This window comes from Mobula birostris, chromosome 6, assembly GCF_030028105.1.
Source record: "Mobula birostris isolate sMobBir1 chromosome 6, sMobBir1.hap1, whole genome shotgun sequence".
In the NCBI taxonomy this organism is placed as follows: Eukaryota; Metazoa; Chordata; class Chondrichthyes; order Myliobatiformes; family Myliobatidae; genus Mobula; species Mobula birostris.
Window position 1 is genome coordinate 128,916,404 of NC_092375.1, and position 18,419 is coordinate 128,934,822.

An 18,419-nucleotide genomic window follows, 5' to 3' on the forward strand; every position below is an offset into this window, starting at 1 on the left:
CTTCACCCCAATTGCGAAGTACATTTATTAGTGCCAGCCTAAATTTCATCAAGACCTTCTTCAAAATAAAATATATCTCCTAATCTGATGCTTATTTGATTCCCTGTTCCAAATTATATATGCAAATAGAAACAATGATGGGCCTCAATAGGGTCGACTGCAGTTAGCAAAATGTTTTACAGTGCTAGCGACCAGCGTTTAATTCCTGCTACTGTTTTTAAGAAGTGTGTACGTTCTCCCCGTGACAGTGTGCAAGTTCTGCGGCTGTTCTGGTTTCCTCGCCCATTTCAAAGACATACGGTTGATTGGTTAATTGGTCAAGTGGGTGTAATTGGGCGGCTTGGGCTCATTGGGCCGAGTGGGCCTGTTATTGATCTGTGCCTCTCAATAAAAATGATGGTTCCATCTTCAGTTCCTGCAAACACCCACCCAAACACCATCAGCCGAGCCACGACATTTTACCACCACTCTTGATTTTTCAGCCGGTTTGTTTCTCACTCCCTCACTCCCTGTGCAAGCGCTAGTGGAGGTGCAACAACTGTGGGGCGAAGGGTCACTAGAGCTGGTCATTGGGACCCTCAGGAGAAGACAGAGCACCCGGTATCAGCAGCAGAGGGAATGCGGCACCTCACAAACTTCCCCAGCTGGCCGCCCCATAGCCACCCCCTGCTCTGTTTGTAGAAGAGAAACCAGAGTGGATGCAAATCATCCCGTGGGACTGGCTAAGAAGAAAAGAAAGTTCATCAAATGGCTTTTGAAAATCAAAGTACGTCACATTTCCTATATTATCTGTTTATACTTTATCTGCTAGAATGCAGCAAGGTTAGTCAAACACTACATTCCCTTTTAAAATCTGCTGCCTATTGTTTATTCCATTTTCAGCCTCTGGATATTTGTTGATTTGATCTATGAGTAAAGATTCCATTATCTCTCCTACCAACAACTTTAAGCTAACTGGTCTAATGTTCCCTGGACTTGCTTTATCTCCTTGTTTAAATACAGGAATAATTTTAGCTGCCTGCCAGTCCCCTGGCACTATTCCCTTTTCTAATGAATTTTTATAAATACATAATCGTGCCTCGACTGTCTTTTCCCTAGCTTCTTTTAGTATGCATAGTTGCAATATCACCTCAGTAGCTTTATCCACTCTGAGGTCGATTAGTTTATCAATTACCTCTCACCTTTCTATCTTTAGAATCTTGATATCTTTATCGATCTTTTCTTCCAAGATCATGTCTGCATCTTCGTCTCTCTGATACATACTGATGCAAAGTAACCATTCAATGTTTCTGCCATTTTGTTGTTATACCTATGACCATGCTTTATCACAATTCTTACCACATTCAGCCCATTAAGTGTATGCTGGCTCTCTGAATAATCCCTTTCCCCTAATTATAAATGGGAGCGGAATTAGGCCATTCAGCCCATTGAGTCTGTCCCACCATTTGATCTTGGCTGATTTATTATCCCTCTCAACCACATCCTCTTATCTTTTCCCCGTTACCATTGACACCCTTACTTGTCAACAACCTATTAACTTCTGCTTTAAATATACCCAATGACTTGGCCTCCACGGCCATTTATGGCAATGAATTCCCCACATTCATCATGCTCTGGTCAAAGAACTTCCCTCTCACCTCTTCTGACTATCCTATCACATTTCCATCAGCTTTCCCCTACGCCAAATCTCCTGTAACCCCCGTACACCAGGGGCAGTTTACAGTGGCCAGCTAACCTACCAGCTCGTCCTTGGCAAGCAGGAGGAAAGCAGAGCACCTGGAAGAAAGCAATGCAGTCACAAAGTGAACGTGCAGTCTCCATATAAACACACCGCACCTGAGGTCTGGATCGAACCTGGGTCCCCAGAGCTGTGGGAACAGCAGTAAGGCCTGCTGCGCCAATAGGCCACTCTTTACACTCCTATGTAACTGATTTGCATATCCCTGTACTGATGATCCCTTTCAATGTGCACTCCTGCAAAACACTGCTTCTTTCCCTCAGTAATTCAGTTTTGTAATTCCTTTAGCCTATCCTGATTTTTGTTTTAAAGCTTCCTTCCTAATCTCCTGGTATAGTTTTCCGCCATTCTCCCATTGTGATTAAGGAGAAGAGAGTCAAGCAGGATTCTTACATTTGGTGACACTTATAAATATTAATTCTTGTCTTCTACCGGAAGAATAATGTTGTGACCACTCTCAGCCATGTCCTCTTTCACCTCTCTTGCCAACCACGCCCCTCCCCCACAATCACAGCCAGTCAGCACTCAGTCAAATGAAAAGTGCCCCTCTTTTCTAGCTTGGCTGAAAATTCACACTAGGGAGTAATGAATACTGTACATTACACACACTAAGAACAGTCATTTCTCAAAGTGCAGTGATAAAAGGTCAGTTTTTTTGGTCTAGTCTAATGGATTTGATTCTGTTAACACCCAGTGGGCTTCTGGCTTCGAAAGATCTCCAGCAGTTCCTTTGCATTTTTTTTCCAATTGAGAGCTCATCAAAAATCTATAGTCTGGAACACAGGTTTCTTTCAGCAGTGGCAATTTGTTTTGAGTTAATTTTCATTGGATAAGTGGGCAGAAGGCTTTCATTTTGACAAAGTAATGCTGTTGACCTGCAGGACGCTACCTCAGTTCATAGAAGAGGGCATTCAGACGGAGCTTCCTGTGTTGGTTCTCTGAGGAGCCTTTTTAATAGGCCCCACTACCCTGCTCTTTTGCCATAGGCTTTTTTCAAATATTTCACCTAGTTACAATTTATATACTTACCACCCATTATGCCACTGCTGTTTGGGCAGTAATAAAGGGCCTCCAATTCTGTCTGGTATTGGCAGTCCTGGATGGAGACTCAGGAATACCATCGCACAAAGATGTAGAAGGATTCTTCACTGCTGTTTTCATACAGTTTGGTTTTACCAGTCAGGGTTGTTAGCCCTGAACTGAACCTCTGAACCTGGAGGACCACACTGGCCTTCGACTGGCCTCTACCCTTTGACCTACCTAGCATGGGTGACCCCGCCAAGAGCCAAAGCACAAGGCCCTGACACCAGCCAGCAGAGATCTCCAGGCCACTGAGGGACGCAAGCCTCCAAACCACGACAAGGTTGTGGTCCTCTTGGAGGTCCTCTTGACAGGTCACTATTAAATTTGTTCTTACAAATCTTTCAAGCAGCATCTTCCAGAACATAAGAACTTGCTGAATTTGAAAACTGCAGACCGTACAGAATGTTCAGAATCAGGTTTATTACCACTGACATAAGTTATGAGATATAATGCTTTGCAGCTGCTGTACAATCCAATAGATAAAACATACTATAAATTATAATAATAAATATAATATATATATATAATAAAAAAGTAGTGCAGAAATAGTGAGGTGGCGTTTATTGACTATTCAGCAATCTGATGGTGGAGGGGAAGGAAGCTGTTCTTAAAACATTAAGTGTGTGTCTTCAATCTTCGGTACCGCCATTCTGAAAGCAGTAATGACAAGAGGGCATGTCATTGGTGTTGGGGGTCCTTAGTGATGGATGCCGCGTTTTTGAGGCATTCACCTCCACCTCTTATTCTTTTCCTGTTCTTCTCCGGCCACTGACCCATTGACCTTGGATGTTGGTCCTTCTTCCCCACTCTCTCAAGCCCTTTGAATGAAACCATACTCCTTTACTGACTCTCACACTGACCTCCCTGCTTTAAGGAGAGTAACCTCTGCCTTCAGTCTCTTCAGCTCTGGTGTCCCCCTTCAGTAAATTGCTGCCAATGGGCATCAACATGACAGTAGACGGGGGGACACTGAAACAGAAGGAGCTGGGGAAAACCTGGCAATTTAGGCAGCAGCCATGGAAAAAGAGGCAACGTTCACCTTTCAAGTCAAAGGTTCTGATCAGACATAGAATCCTTATCCCAAACCATTAACTCTATTTTACTTTCTACTTTTCATGACTGAAAAAGAACCAAATTTCCTTTGGTGTGCAAGAGTGCTTCTCTGGGGGAAACGATATGCTAGACGTTGGCCCTGTTCCTCTCTCCACAGATGCTAACTGGCCTGCAAAGTATTCCCAGCACTTTCAAAAGTTTAAAGTAAATGTATTATCAAAGTACATATAATATCACAATAAATTATCCTGAGAATCATTTTCTCGCAGGCATTCTGTTGTTGTGCCATACCAGGTCTCTTACGTTATGGATTAAATTTGCTCCATGATAATTCAGCAGCAGCTCCTGAGGGGAACTAACATCCCCAACTGCTGGCACCACTTTGGGACAGTCCTGCCCACTGGTGCCAGCTGCATGACGGGCACAGGTACCACATGGCATTGGCTCCGTTGTGCCAATAGAGGTGGGGACTCAGAGCAGGTGTCATGGTGGTCAGGGCACACCCCCAGGAAAATAGAAGAACATTTCTAGCAGGACTTGGTCCACTGGGGAAGAATGTTGTCACAGATACCTTCCTGGCAATGGCTCACTTAGGGACTGACCATTGTCAAAGGTCCACTCCTGCATTCACAAAACGCACTGATCACGAAGCCTGTACTTGTGGTAGAACATTGCAGTGGTGTTGCCAAATTGCCCATGTTTGTTGGGCTCCATACTGAAGCGCATTTTATGTACGCAATACACCATTGCCGTTCATTAAAGCACACTGACTTCTGATGCTGTCAATGTGGAGTTTGCATGTTCCCCTCTGCCATCAGATTTCTGAATGGACAATAAGCCCGTGAACACTACCTCACTTTTTTTTGCTCTTTTTTTGCACTACTTCTTTAATCTTTAAATATATTTCTTATTATGATTGTAGTTAATATAATTCTAACATTATAGTATATCTTACGTATTGCACTGTTTGGCCACCACAAGACAACAAATGTCATGACTATGTCAGTGATAATAAACCGGATTCTGCTTTTGATTCTCCCTTTGACTAAGTGAGTTTTGCCTGGGGTCCTGGTTTCTTCCCACATCCCAAAGACCTGCAGGTTAATTGCCAACTGTAAACTGCTGCTAATGTTTAGGCCAGCGGTATGGGACAGTGGAGAGAGTAAAACAGGTATAATCAGGTTAACCTGAGTGGGTGATGGATGGTCAGCTTGGACCAACTGGGCCAAAGGCCTGTGTCATAGAAACATAGAAAATAGGTGCAGGAGTAGGCCATTCGGCCCTTCGAGCCTGCACCACTTTTCAGTATGGTCATGGCTGATCATCCAACTCAGAACCCTGTACCTGCCTTCTCTCCATACCCCCGATCCCCGTAGCCACAAGGGCCATATCTAACTCCCTCTTAAATATAGCCAATGAACTGGCCTCAACTGTTTCCTGTGGCAACATCACCAAACCATGAAAATGCAGATGCAGCAAAAAATCAAACTGCTGGAGGAGCTCAGGGGGTCATGTAGCAGCGAGTCAAGAAATAATGCAGGTTCTTAACCTAAGATACCATCACCTCCACAGATTCTGCCTAACCTGTTGAGTTGCTCCAGCTATTTGCGATTCACTAAGACATGTTATCTGATCGTTATCAGATTGCTGTTTGTGGGAATTTGCTGCTTACCAATTGGCAGTCAACTTGTGACAGTGGTTCACTTTAGATGTCCGCACTAACTGTGAAGCAATTGGGATCGCCTGAGTTTGTGACCAACAGAGATTCGGTGGACTGGATGGCCAGCTTCAAAACCATGTCCACAATGGGTAGTGAAAGTGGTCAAAGCATCGCCACCCTACCGGCCATCAAGGACATACAGAAAGGTGCTGGAGTAAGGCCAGCAGTATCATGAAGGACCCTGCCCTCCCTGCTCAGAGACTCTTTGTCCCACTCCCTTCAGGGAAGAGGCTACGCACCAGGACCATTAGACTCAAAAATGGTTACAGTACTTTCCCCAAGCCATCAGGCTAATCAACACCTCCACCCACTAACCCAACCCTTCACTACATACACATCAGCCACTCCCCTCCACACCCCTCAGCACCCTTTATCACATCATGCACTCCTACTTGGTGCTTACACTCTGCATCTGATACCTACACTAACACGGTCACTATACTGCTGTGTTTTCATATACCCTGCAGCTACCTAGAGGAGTTCCTCTTGCCAAGAGTCACTTAATCACTTTATTATTTGCTGTCAGTCACCTTTCATACAGATGTTCCTGCGCCTGGTGTCACCTTATGTATGTATAGAAGCTAATAATATATATATGTGACCATACCCAGTTATTGGTGCATGATAGGATTGTTTTATATTTACACTTTTGCTTTTTTTATTCTGTTCTTTATGCTTATTGTATTTTTTATGCTGCATCAGATCCAGAATAACAATGATTTTGTTCTCCTTTACACTCGTGTATTGAAGAATGACAATAAATAATCCTGAACCATAAAAACCTCTGTATGACTCCATAAGAATAAGACTGTACATATTTACATTGCAGGGGAAAAATAACATGGACTATTTGGCCTAAAGGGCCTGTTTCTGTGCTGGAGTGCTCTATGACTATAAATCTATGACAAGTGAAAATGAAGTGGGTGCATCCTCGTACTGTATTGGTCTTTGACACAAATGACCCATTTCATTGTTATGTTTCAATGATTCACATGCACGTGTGACAAATAATGTTAATCTTAAATATCACCCCAACCTGTTTAGTTCCACTTGAAAGGAAAAAGAAGTTCATCCAGGAATTTCAGCTAAAAAATGTTCCTTTTAGGAGAGGACCAATCGGACTTGACCTTCAAAAGCAGATCGATTTACCTTATGGGAAACCAATGAATTCTTCGCAAGAACACAGGAACCTAAGAGCAGGGGTAGGTCACTTGGTCCCTTAAGGTTGCCTGACTATTAATGGCTCACCTACCTCAGGCCTCAACTCCTCTGTGCCAGTTCCAAAGTCCTCAATCCTTCGATCTTTCAAAATCTACTTCCACTTTAAATATTTCCAAAAATCCAGCTTCCACAACCCTCTGTCATGGGGAATTCCAGAGATCCGCTACCCTCTCTGAGAAGCATCTTGGTTTTAAATGATTGGCCACTAATCCTGAAACCACATCCACTTATTTGTGACGCTTCCTCTTGTCATCTCCCGTTATTCCCCCTTGAGAATTTCTACATTTGATTCTTCAAAGTTTCATTCTTCTGAGCGGCAAGGACAGCACAGTAGCACAGCAGCTGGCAGAGCACCTTACAGAACCAGCAATCTCCATTGGGTTTCAGTTCTCTCCACTTCTGGTAAGGAGTTTGTACATTTTCCCCGTGACCACATGGGTTTCCTCCAAGTGCTCAGATTTCCTCCCACTTTCTAAGACGTACATGTTAGAGTTAATAAATTGTGGGCATGCTCTGTCAGCAACAGAAGAGTGGTGACTCTCACGGGCTGCCCCCCCCCGCACATAGTCGGACTATGTTGGTTGTTGACACAAACAATGCACTTCACTGTATGTTTTGAAGTTTCACATATACAGGTGACAAATAAAGTTAACCTTTAACCTCTGAATATAAACCCAACCTGCTTCATATCATTTGACAGAGCAATCATCTCATCCCAGGAATTAGCCTGGTGAACCTCCTTTGGACTGCCTCTTAATAGACTCTGAATCCTGTGGATGCCAAGCATTGAAACAGGAACATCCTTCACTGGTATACAATGAGTTGACTTTACTTCTTACATCCTTCACATTCATGAGGAGTAAAAATCTTTATGTTACGTCTCCATCTAAATGTGCAATGTGCACTCATAGTAATTTATAATAATTTATAATAAATAGAGCAGTCAATGTAATATAGAGTACACTAAAATCAGCATGACTTCATCAGTCTGATGGCCTGGTGGAGGAAGCTGTCCCGGAGCTTGTTGGTCCTGGCTTTTATGCTGTGGTACTGCTTCCCGGATGGTAGCAGCTGGAATAGATTGTGGTTGGGGTGAATTGGGTCCCCAATGATCCTACAGGGCCTTTTTACACACCTGTTCTTGTAAATGTCCTGAATCATGGGAAGTTCACAACTACAGATGTGCTGGGCTGTCCACACCACTCTCTGCAAAGTCCTGCAATTAAAGGAGGTACAGTTCCCATACCAGGCAGTGATGCAGCCAGTCAGGATGCTCTCAATTGTGACCCTGTAGAAAGTTCTTAGGATTTGGGGGCCCATACCAAACTTCCTCAACCATCTGAGGTGAAGGAGGAGCTGTTGTGCCTTTTTCACCACACAGCTGGTGTGTACAGACAATATGAGGTCTTCAGTGATGTGGATGCCAAGGAACTTGAGGCTGTTCACCCTCTCAACCCCAGATCCATTGATGTCAATAGGGGTTAGCCCGCCTCCATTCCTCCTGTAATCCACAACCAGCTCCTTTGTTTTTGCAACATTGAGGGAGAGGTTGTTTTCTTGACACCACTGTGTCAGAGAGATGACTTCTTCCCTGTAGGCCACCTCGTTATTGTTTGAGATAAGGCCAATCAGTGTAGTATCATCGACAAATTTAATTAGCAGATTGGAGCTGTGGGTGGCAATACAGTCATGGGTACACAGGGAGTAAAGGAGGGGACTCAGTACACAGCCCTGAGGGGCTCCTGTATGGAGAGTCAGAGGGTTGGGGGTGAGGGAGCCCACTCTTACCATTTGCCGGCGATCTGACAGGAAGTCCAGGATCCAGCTGCACAAGGCCGAAGTCTCTGAGCTTCCTGTCGAGCCTGGATGGAACTGTTGAATGCTGAGCTGTAGTCCAAGAACAGCATTCTCACATAAAGCGACATTTGTTCTCTCATTTAGGGAAGTTGATGGAATTTGTTGGAACGAGACATCCCATAGTTCACCTCTTTAGTTAGATATTTACTTCATCAATGAGTTCAAGTGCTTTTCCATCACATACTGCTGGTGGGGTTGGCTCACAATGGCATGGTGAGAGGATTTTGAGTAGGGGAGACAGTCCAGTCTGTCACAAGAAAAGCCCTCCCCACCACCGAGCTCATTTACAACGAGCAGCACCTATCATCAAGGGACCTCACTATCCAGGCCACGCACACTTCTCAATACTACCATCAAGCAGGAGATACAGGAGCCTTAGCAGGTTCAGGTACAACCATCAGGCTCCCAAACCAGTGTGGATAACTTCACTCACCTCAACTCTTAACTTATTCCACAACCTACAGACTCAGTTTCAAGGACCTTACTACTCATGTTCTCAGGATAATTTTTTTTTGTAAAATATGTATGCCTTTTTTTGCACATTGATTGTTTGTCAGCCTCTGTATATCATTTTTCATAGATTCTATCCTATTGCTTTGCCTTCCTGTAAATGCCTGCTAGAAAATGAATCTCAAGGTAACGTATGGTGACATACTCTGTATGTTCTATGATAATGAATTTACTTTGACTTTGAATGGCACCTCATCTTCTTAACCAATGAACTTTAAGCCTTCAGAAATAAACAGAGAATGGTGAAATAAAGTGAGTGAATTCTGTGTCAGATCAGCTAAAGAAAGAAATATAAAGAGAAGGAAAAATAACTGGATTGTGAGAGGGAAAAATGAGAAGGAAACCAGATTTAAATTGAAAATATGACTGTTTTATAACCTCTGACTGCAATTTGCTACCTTGAGGAATGTAGCTGCAAAATTTTATTATTTGCTTTCTGGACCAGAGAGTCTGATGTGATCCTTAATGATTGAAACTTAAAGGAAGGAGATCTTAGTATTAGTAATTACTAAACTTACAATGATGAGTTTAATGAGCAATTAATGTGAAAATGCTGCAACATCATGAAGTTCATGAGGAGGTGAGGGAAAAATCAAATGGAGAGATACAGATTGGCAGGGACCTCATGGTAATTATCAATCTTGGAGCAAGATGCTCCTTCTCATAGCTTGCAATTTGCATATTAATAGCAGTGAACATTGTTCATTTAAATTTTGCTAAACTTTAAAAGTTAAATTTTGGTCATGCGTTGTGCCTCAGTGGATAACACACTCACTTCTGGGCGGAACAGTAGCATTGCAGTTAGCGTAACACTACAGCGCCAACGATGACGATTAGCGTGCAGTTCCTGCCACTGCCTGTAGGGGTGTGTATGTTTGCCCCATGACTGCATGGGTTTCCTCCATGTGCTCGGTTTTCCTCCCACATTCCAAAGGCGTATGGTTTAGTAAGGGTCAGTAAGTTGTGGGCACACTAGGTTGGCATCGGAAACATGATGACACTTGGGCTGCTCCAGCACAATCCTCAGAATGAGTTGGTCATTGATGCAAACGATGCATTTCGCTGTATGTTTTGCAGTTTCAATGTACATGGAAAAATTAAGCTGATCTTTAAATCTTCTGGGTTAGAAGTTTGTAGGATTTAAGAATCCCTAAACCTCTTAACCCAGAAGAGATAAAAGTTAAAGAAACCACTTATGAAAGTTGAACACATCTTGACTTTAACATTCTGAGACCAGACTTTGAAGAAGCAGCGGTATTTTTTCCAATCTTCCAACCAATTAAACATCACTGAAACATATCACCCATGTAATCATTATGTTGTTGTTTGTGGGCACTTGCATATACAAACCAGCCATAGTACCTTAGATGCTTTTCATTGGCTCTTTGGGAGGTCCTGCGAATATTTATGTCCCCTGAACTTAATTTTCTTCTCAGTTTGCAGTCGTTGAGGGAGGAGGGTTAAGCAGAACACTATTTGCTAACACTGTCTTTGCAAGCTCATCGGAGACCCCCTCCACCCAGGTCATGCTCTCTTCTTGCTGCTGCCATCATGAAGATAGCACAGGAGCCTCAGGACACACACCACCAGGTTCAGGAACAGTTTTTACCCCTCAACCAAAGGGGATAACTTCATTCAATTTCACTTGACCCATCATTTAACGGTTCCCTCAAATTATGGACTCACCTTCAAGAACTCTTCATCTCAAGTTCTTAATATTTATTTCTTACTTATTTATTATTATTATTATTATTATTATTTCTTTTTCTGTTTTGTATTTGCACAGTTTGTTGTCTTTTGCACATTGGTTGTCTGTCCATTCTATTGCGTGCAGTCTTTCTTTAATTTTATTATGATTCTTAAATTTACTAAGTAGGCCTGCAAGAAAACAAATCTCAGGGTTGTAAGTGGTGACATATATGCACTTGGATAATAAATTTACTTTGAACTTTGCAGTTTGAACATTGAAAGGCCGAGATAGAGTGGACATGGAGCGGATGTTTCCATTAGCAGAGGAGTCAAGAATCCTCCTCCATGACTTTAATCAACTCCACACTTCTCCTCCAGTCCTATAAATCCAAAAGCCACAGCCTCAGATTAGAAGAATGTCCCTTTATAACTGAGATGATGAGAAATTTCTTTAACCAGAGGGTGGTGAATCTGTGGAATTCGTTGCCACAGTTGTATGTTCACAAGTCACTGGGTATATTTAAAGCAGAGGTTAATAGTTTCTTGCTTAGTAAGAGTGTCAAAGGTCATGGGGGAAAAGGCAGGATAATAGGTTTGAGAGGGAAAATAAATCAGCCATGATTGAATGGCGGAGCGGACTTGAAAAACCGAATGGCCAAGTTCTGCTCCTATGTCTTATGGAATTATGCCGTTGTTAAGTCCAGAGATCGCAAAAGCATGGACGATGGTCTGAGCAATGGGCGGGTCAGAGCTGACTGATATCAGGATGGAGTGGACGTAGAGTGAAAGGAAATTCTTGTCTATGACTGGTAAAGTCAGATACACTCAGTGGCTCTTTATTAGGTATAGCTGTACACTTGCTCGTTAATGCAAATATCTAATCGGCCAATCATGCAGAAAATCTGCAGACCTAGTCAAGAGGTTCAATTGTTGTTCAGACCAAACATCAGAATGGGGAAGAAATGTGATCAAAGTGATTCTGACTGTGGAATGACTGTTGGTGCCAGATGGTGCAGTTTCAGTACCTCAGAAACTGCAGATCTCCTGGGATTTTTCACACACAGTAGCCTTTAGAATTTACAGAAGAAGATGCAGAGACAAAAAAAAAGTGAGCGGCAGGTCTGTGGTTGAAAATGCTTGTTAATGAGAGAGGTCAGAGGGGAATGGGCAGACTGGTTCAATCTGATAGGAAGGTGACAAAACTTAAATAACCACGTGTTATAACAATGGTGTGCAGGGAGCATGTCTGAATGCACAACATGTCGAACCTTGAAGTGGATGGGCGACAGCAGCAGAAGACCACGAACCTATAATCAATGCCCATTCCATTAGATACCACAAGTACCTAATAAAGTGGCCACTGGGTGTACAGTTGAATGGTCTGTGTGTTATGGTCAATCTTAAAATCACAGGGACTGAAAGAATTTTTTGTATGGATATTATCCACGTGAGTGATTGACCGCTCACAAGAAATTTCTCAGTGCAACTTTTTTCTTAATTATATAAGTAAATGCTATGAGTCAAACTTCCAGCCCCAGGAGATACAATCCTGTGTAGCTGCCATCTCTTGCAGACACCTGGTTTTAGCTGTAATCCTCCCTCCCAGGTACGATCTGCTGCATTTTATTTATTTTCGATGCAGAGGCTGAAAATGGATTAAGAAGTCAGCTGTCTCAGCAAAGAAATTCTGATCAGCAACTTGATAAGGGGTATGGGGAACATTTCCACATAATTACTCGGGCACCATGTATCAAAAATGCCTCAAAACTGGTGTCAGCTTTCACTTTCACTATGTTATTAAAAAAATACAATTTCTCCTCTGAACATCATGTAGGTATTTGAAGCCTTCTCATAGTTTGATACTTCAAGCTGTGTCCAACAGGCACCTCAGATCTAACTCAATTTTGTTCAGAGGACAAAAATGCACTTTGATACCACGCATTGCTAAAATTAAACCGTGACTAAGTGATCTTGCATGCGATTGATTTTTGTCTCAAAGATACCTTTACTTCGTGTACAGGAAAGGTGTTGCTGCTGATCTCAGTGAGAACTGTGGGTAGCCTTCCGCCATCTGTTAGAATCCAGTTGATACGTCCCAGGCCATGACAGGAGAAGCCCTCCCCACAGCCAAGCTCACCTACAAGGAGTGCTGCCACAAGGAAGCAACATCTGCCGTCAAGGACCCACACCTTCCAGGCCACGATCTCTCCTCGCTCATTTTTATTTCATTTGCACAGTTTGTCTTCTTTTGCACATTGGTTGCTTGTTCGTCTTTGTGCGTAGTTTTTCATTGATTCTGTTGTATTGATTTGTTCTACTGTGGATGCCTGTAAGAAAATGAATCTTGGGGTAGTGCACTGTGACATAGCCATACTCCGATAATAAATTTACTTTGAACTTTGAACTGAAAAGAAAATCCAGCTGGCATTCTTCATGCAGTGCCACACCATCTAAGAAGCCATCTTTTCACGTGTTAAAAGAAAAGCCATCCTCAGAAACAGCCATCATCCTTTTTGTATCTCTTGATGACATAAAAGGAGGACATTTTGTCTATCAATTCCAAGCTGGCTCTTCCAATAACTCCATTACTTCCTGATAACTCTCTCACATGCCCATTGAAGATTCAACAAGGTGAAGAAGAGCAAAGGACTTCTTCCTTTTGTCCTGGGCAGCATCTACTCTTCAACAAACACGCGATCTGACCATTTACTTCATTGTTATCTGCTGATGAAAGTTTGGTATTATATTTCCTGTATTATACTAGTAACTCTATTTTTGGAGAAATCATTGGGAAGTATTGAGCTTGTGAAACAATGCAGCTTTTTTGTTCTTTTGGCAACAACTTTCAAAAAGCCCCAGCTGCTTACACTTCTGTAGTTTTGAAGAGTGATCAGTTGTGTGGATGGTCAAAGGCTGTTCCCTGATTGTCTGCTCCTCAGTCTATTTCTATGCAATTCCAGCAGGCAGTGTCCTATTTTCTTCCAACCTTTGCAGTCTTGGTGGTATCATATGCCAATACATCTATTGGACTTCTGTGCAATTTTTTAAAAAAACACTAAGATTGTATTACCAGAGATAACCTCTCTCTGGTTGAGTATTAGACTAGAATATTAACTTGGATTCATAATTGCAGACACGTGAAGAGGCCATGTGTCCACACAGGGTGATATTTCAATTTTTTGTTAATTTTTGTTTGTGAGCTGCCACTGAGTTCACAATGAGGGCACAGGACGCCTTAGGTATCACAACACCATGTTTAGGCTCCTGAACCAGCATGGGTAACTTCAATCATCTCAACTCTGAATTGATTCCACAACCTACAGACTCACTTTCAAGGATTCTACATCTCATATTCTCAGCATTATTCATTTATCTTTATTTGCACAGTTTATCTTCTTTGGCACATTGATTGATTGTTGTTCTTTGTTTATGTCTAGTTTTTCATAAGTTCAATTGCACTTTATTTTTCTGTAAAAGCCTGCAAGAAAATGAGTCTCGAGGTTCTATATGGTGACATATTCAAGATTCAAGGTTGTCTTTTGTCATTCTTCAGTACACAAATGTAAAGAAGATCAAAATGATTGTTACTGCGAATCCGTTGCAGCATAATAAAACACAATAAGCATAAAACCCACAATAAATTAATGCACTTCGATAATAAATTGACTTTGACAGTTTGGAATTCATGTCTGCTCTAGACTCGAAGAGTTAGCAGACCCTTCCAGTATAGCATGGCACAGATAAATTTCAAGTGAAACTCCAACAAAGTAGCAGATCAAAGCATCAGGCAAATGTCTTTCATTGTACCAAGGATAATTTGGCAATCAAGTTTTTAGATAGGGATCTATATTCAAAAGAAGTCCCCTTGAAACTTCCATTATTTCACCATTCCATTTGTGAATCCTTCAAGCTCCCACTTAAAGAAATCATCTTTTCTATTCAGCTCTCAAGAAATAATTTTTTATTGAATAATCATACTTACAAAATGCAGCAATGCAGATACATTGCAGAACATAGCACAGATGATCTGTTTATGAGCTTATGTTTCTTTTTACAAAGAAAGGAAAGGCTGGAGAATATCATCCTTCAAATCTCACCCATGGGCTCTAGGAAGGCTGGGCTACCATGAGAGTGACACCCGGAAGACACAGAGTTTATAAAAGGCACAAAATGGACACCTTGTCAGACACAAACAGCTCGGTTTTACATAAGTGTGGAGAAAGCATCTGGGTAAAATTAGAAGGCAAATTAGAAAACCATGTAAAGGGAATGAGAAAGAATCATTGGAAAATAAAATTAAAGAAACTCCACATGGTTTACTATTGAATAAAGTACAAAAGTGGTATTTAAGGAAAGAAAGTTTAGGGCCAAAATAGTGTGGTGGTGGTGGGAAATATGAATAAGGTTCTTATTGAATATTTTGAAGCTGTCTTCAGGAGTGGCACAGCAAACATAATGTTATTACAGCACCAGCGATCAGTGATCGGGGCCCAATTTCTGCCATTGCCTGTAAGGAATTTGCACCTTCTCCCCGTGACAGTATGGGTTTCCTCTGGGAACTCCGGTTACATCCCACATTTTGAAGATGTACGGGTTAGTAGAGATTAGTGCAGTGTGGGCGTGCTATTTGGCGCCCACAGCGTGGTGAAACTGGTGGGCAGCCCCCAGCGCATATTGAGTCCGTGTTGCTTTTTGACACAGATGATGCATTTCACTGTATGCTTTGATGTTTCAATGTACATGGGACAACTAAAGCTCATCTTTCTTTCTTTCAGAGAGATGGTCAATGCTGATATTTTAGTTAAGAGGGGAAGAGAATGAAATATTGGATGAGATAAGCATAGTAGGAGAGGAAAGGGCTTTACCGTTTTAGAAAAATCACTAAACTCTGATCAGGTACATCCCAGGCAGCTAAAAGCAATGAGGCACGTGAAATTGTGTAGACTCTGATAATCATTTCACAACAGGATGGGAGAACTCCAAGTACTGCAAAGCTGTTTGAGTCGGGAGGCTGTGATGAACAAAGCAACTACAGGAACATTGGTTTTACATGGATGTAGGACAAATAATTCCAATCTATTCTGAAGGACATTCAGTTAGAAAGGCATAGACTAATTAGGGGCAAACCACGTGGATTTGTTATTGGAAGACTGTGTGTGTGACTAACGAGGGGGGTTAATGAGGGTAGCACATTTGATCTAAGCAAAACCACGTGAGAGATTGGTGAGAAATGAAATCAAAGGAAATTGGCAAATTAGATCAAGATTAGCCCAGTGACCGGAAGCAAATTGATATTGTCTTTAGGGTCAGTGCTTGGTCCATATCTATTTATAATATTTATTCCTGGCTTAGATTTAAATGCAGAGAAAACTGATTGCGCAGGATACTGTCATTGGCTATGTGGTTGACATTGAGAGTACAGTTCTAGACTATGGATGGTCTGGTCAGTTACGCAGCAAAGGGGGAAAATATAATTCAGTTGGATAAGTATGAGATAATACGTTCTGGAAGTTATGATAAGGCAAAGGCATACACAATGAATGGAAGAGTATAGTGGATGAAAGAATAGAGGGACTTCTGAGTGTTCACCCAAAGACCTTTATGGACCAGTCCATCACGGGTAAAGCCTTCCCTACCACTGAGCATATCTACATGAAGCATTGTTGCAGGAAAGCAGCAATCATCATCAGGGATCCTCAGCACACATGACGTGCTCTCTTCTCATCGCTGTCTTAAGGAAGAAGGTACACGAGCCTCAGGACTCGCACTATCAGGTTCAGGAACAGTTATTACCCCTCAACCATCAGGCTCTTGAACTAGAGAGGATAACTTCACTCAACTTCACTTGTCCCATCATTGACATGTTCCCACAACCTATGGATTCACTTTTGGGGACCCTTCATCTTACGTTCTTGATATTTATTGTTGGTTTATTTATTTATTTATTATTACTTCTTTCTTTTTGTATTTGCAGTCTGTTGTCTTTTGCACACTGGTTGAATGCCCAAGTCTTTCATTGATTCTATTTTGGTTCTTCTTCTATTTGTTGCAACGAATGAGGTGAACCCAAGAGCAGAACACAGGCATGGAGATTTAGTTAGGATACAGACGTGGGCGTGAGCATTGAACAGCAAACAGGAGGGAGAGCAGGAAGGCAGGAGACAGGCAGAGTTTATCCTGACACGGAGAGACTGGGTTTCACAGATAAATCTTGGTACTGGAGCAAAACTTAGGACACGTAATCCTAGGTGGCTGGGAAGCGTTAATTACCACACTGGCAAAACCAACCATCTGGCAACTAGTGGGTGCAAAGCCGGGCTTCTTATGCTGCAGGTCTTGCTGAAAACCAGGTGTGCCGTCATCAAAGGGAATTAGGAGAAAATGGGGGATTAACAGTCAGGACTGTGACACTATTATGACTTTGTTGAGGGTGTCGGCAAGAAAATGACTGAATCAAAGGCAATTGGAGGATCTAATGGTGAAGAAAGTTAACTTTGATGTATGGGAGAAAAGGCTCTGATGTTGGTTAACCAAGTATATGTGAAGGGAGAGCGATGAATCAATGTTCATGGACTGAACTTTGAATGTTTGAGTTTATGGAATGATAATTTTTGACAAATCAAAGCTTTCATTTATTGGCCAACACATTGAATATCAGAGCAAGGATATTAACAGTAAACAGCACTCATGACACCATAGTGTTTGTGTACAGCTTTGGTCACCAGATTGCAGTAGATGTGTGCTTTCACTCCAGAGGGTGCAGATTAGATTTACATGGATGTTGCTAAGGCTTGGAAATTATGCATAGGCTGGGGTTATCTCCCTCGGAGGGAGAAGATGAGAAAAACTTGGAAATTCCTTAGAAGAGGAAACAAAATAAGGGATGTGGTTTTAAGGTATCTTTTTAAAGGAGATGAGGTAATAGTTTTTCTCCCCACAGTATCTGATGGATGTGTGAAACTCACAGCCTGACAGGACAGAGGTAGTAGAAAGCCTCCATATTTATGAAGTACTCCATTGACACAGTAGAATAGCGGTTGGCATAACATTATTACCAAAACAGCTGTAAGACCGGGGTTCAATTCTCACTACTGTCTGTAGGGAGTTTGAGTTCAAAAGTTAGAAAGTTATGTTGCATCTTTATAAACCTCTGGTTAGGCTGCACCTGAAAGAATAGCATCTAACTCTGATTACCCTATTATAGGAAGGATGAGCAGGGTTTCAAAAGGTGCAGAGAAGAATACCAAGATGCTGCCTGGATTAGAGGGCTTTCAGGAGAAGTTGCACAAATGGGTTGTTTTCTCTGGAGTGGCAAGGGCTGAGAGGAGATCTAATCAAGGTTTATGAGATTATGAGAGGCTAGATAGAGTAGACAACCAATATCTTTTCTCCTGGCCCGAAATGGTTAAACAAGTGGCATGCACTTAAGATGAGGGTGCAGCTTCAAGGAAGATGTGCAGGGCAAGGTTCTTACACAGAGAGTGGTGGGAATGTGGTGCCAGGGAGATATGAGAAAGCAGAGTTGAGAGAGGCATTGATGAGGATCTC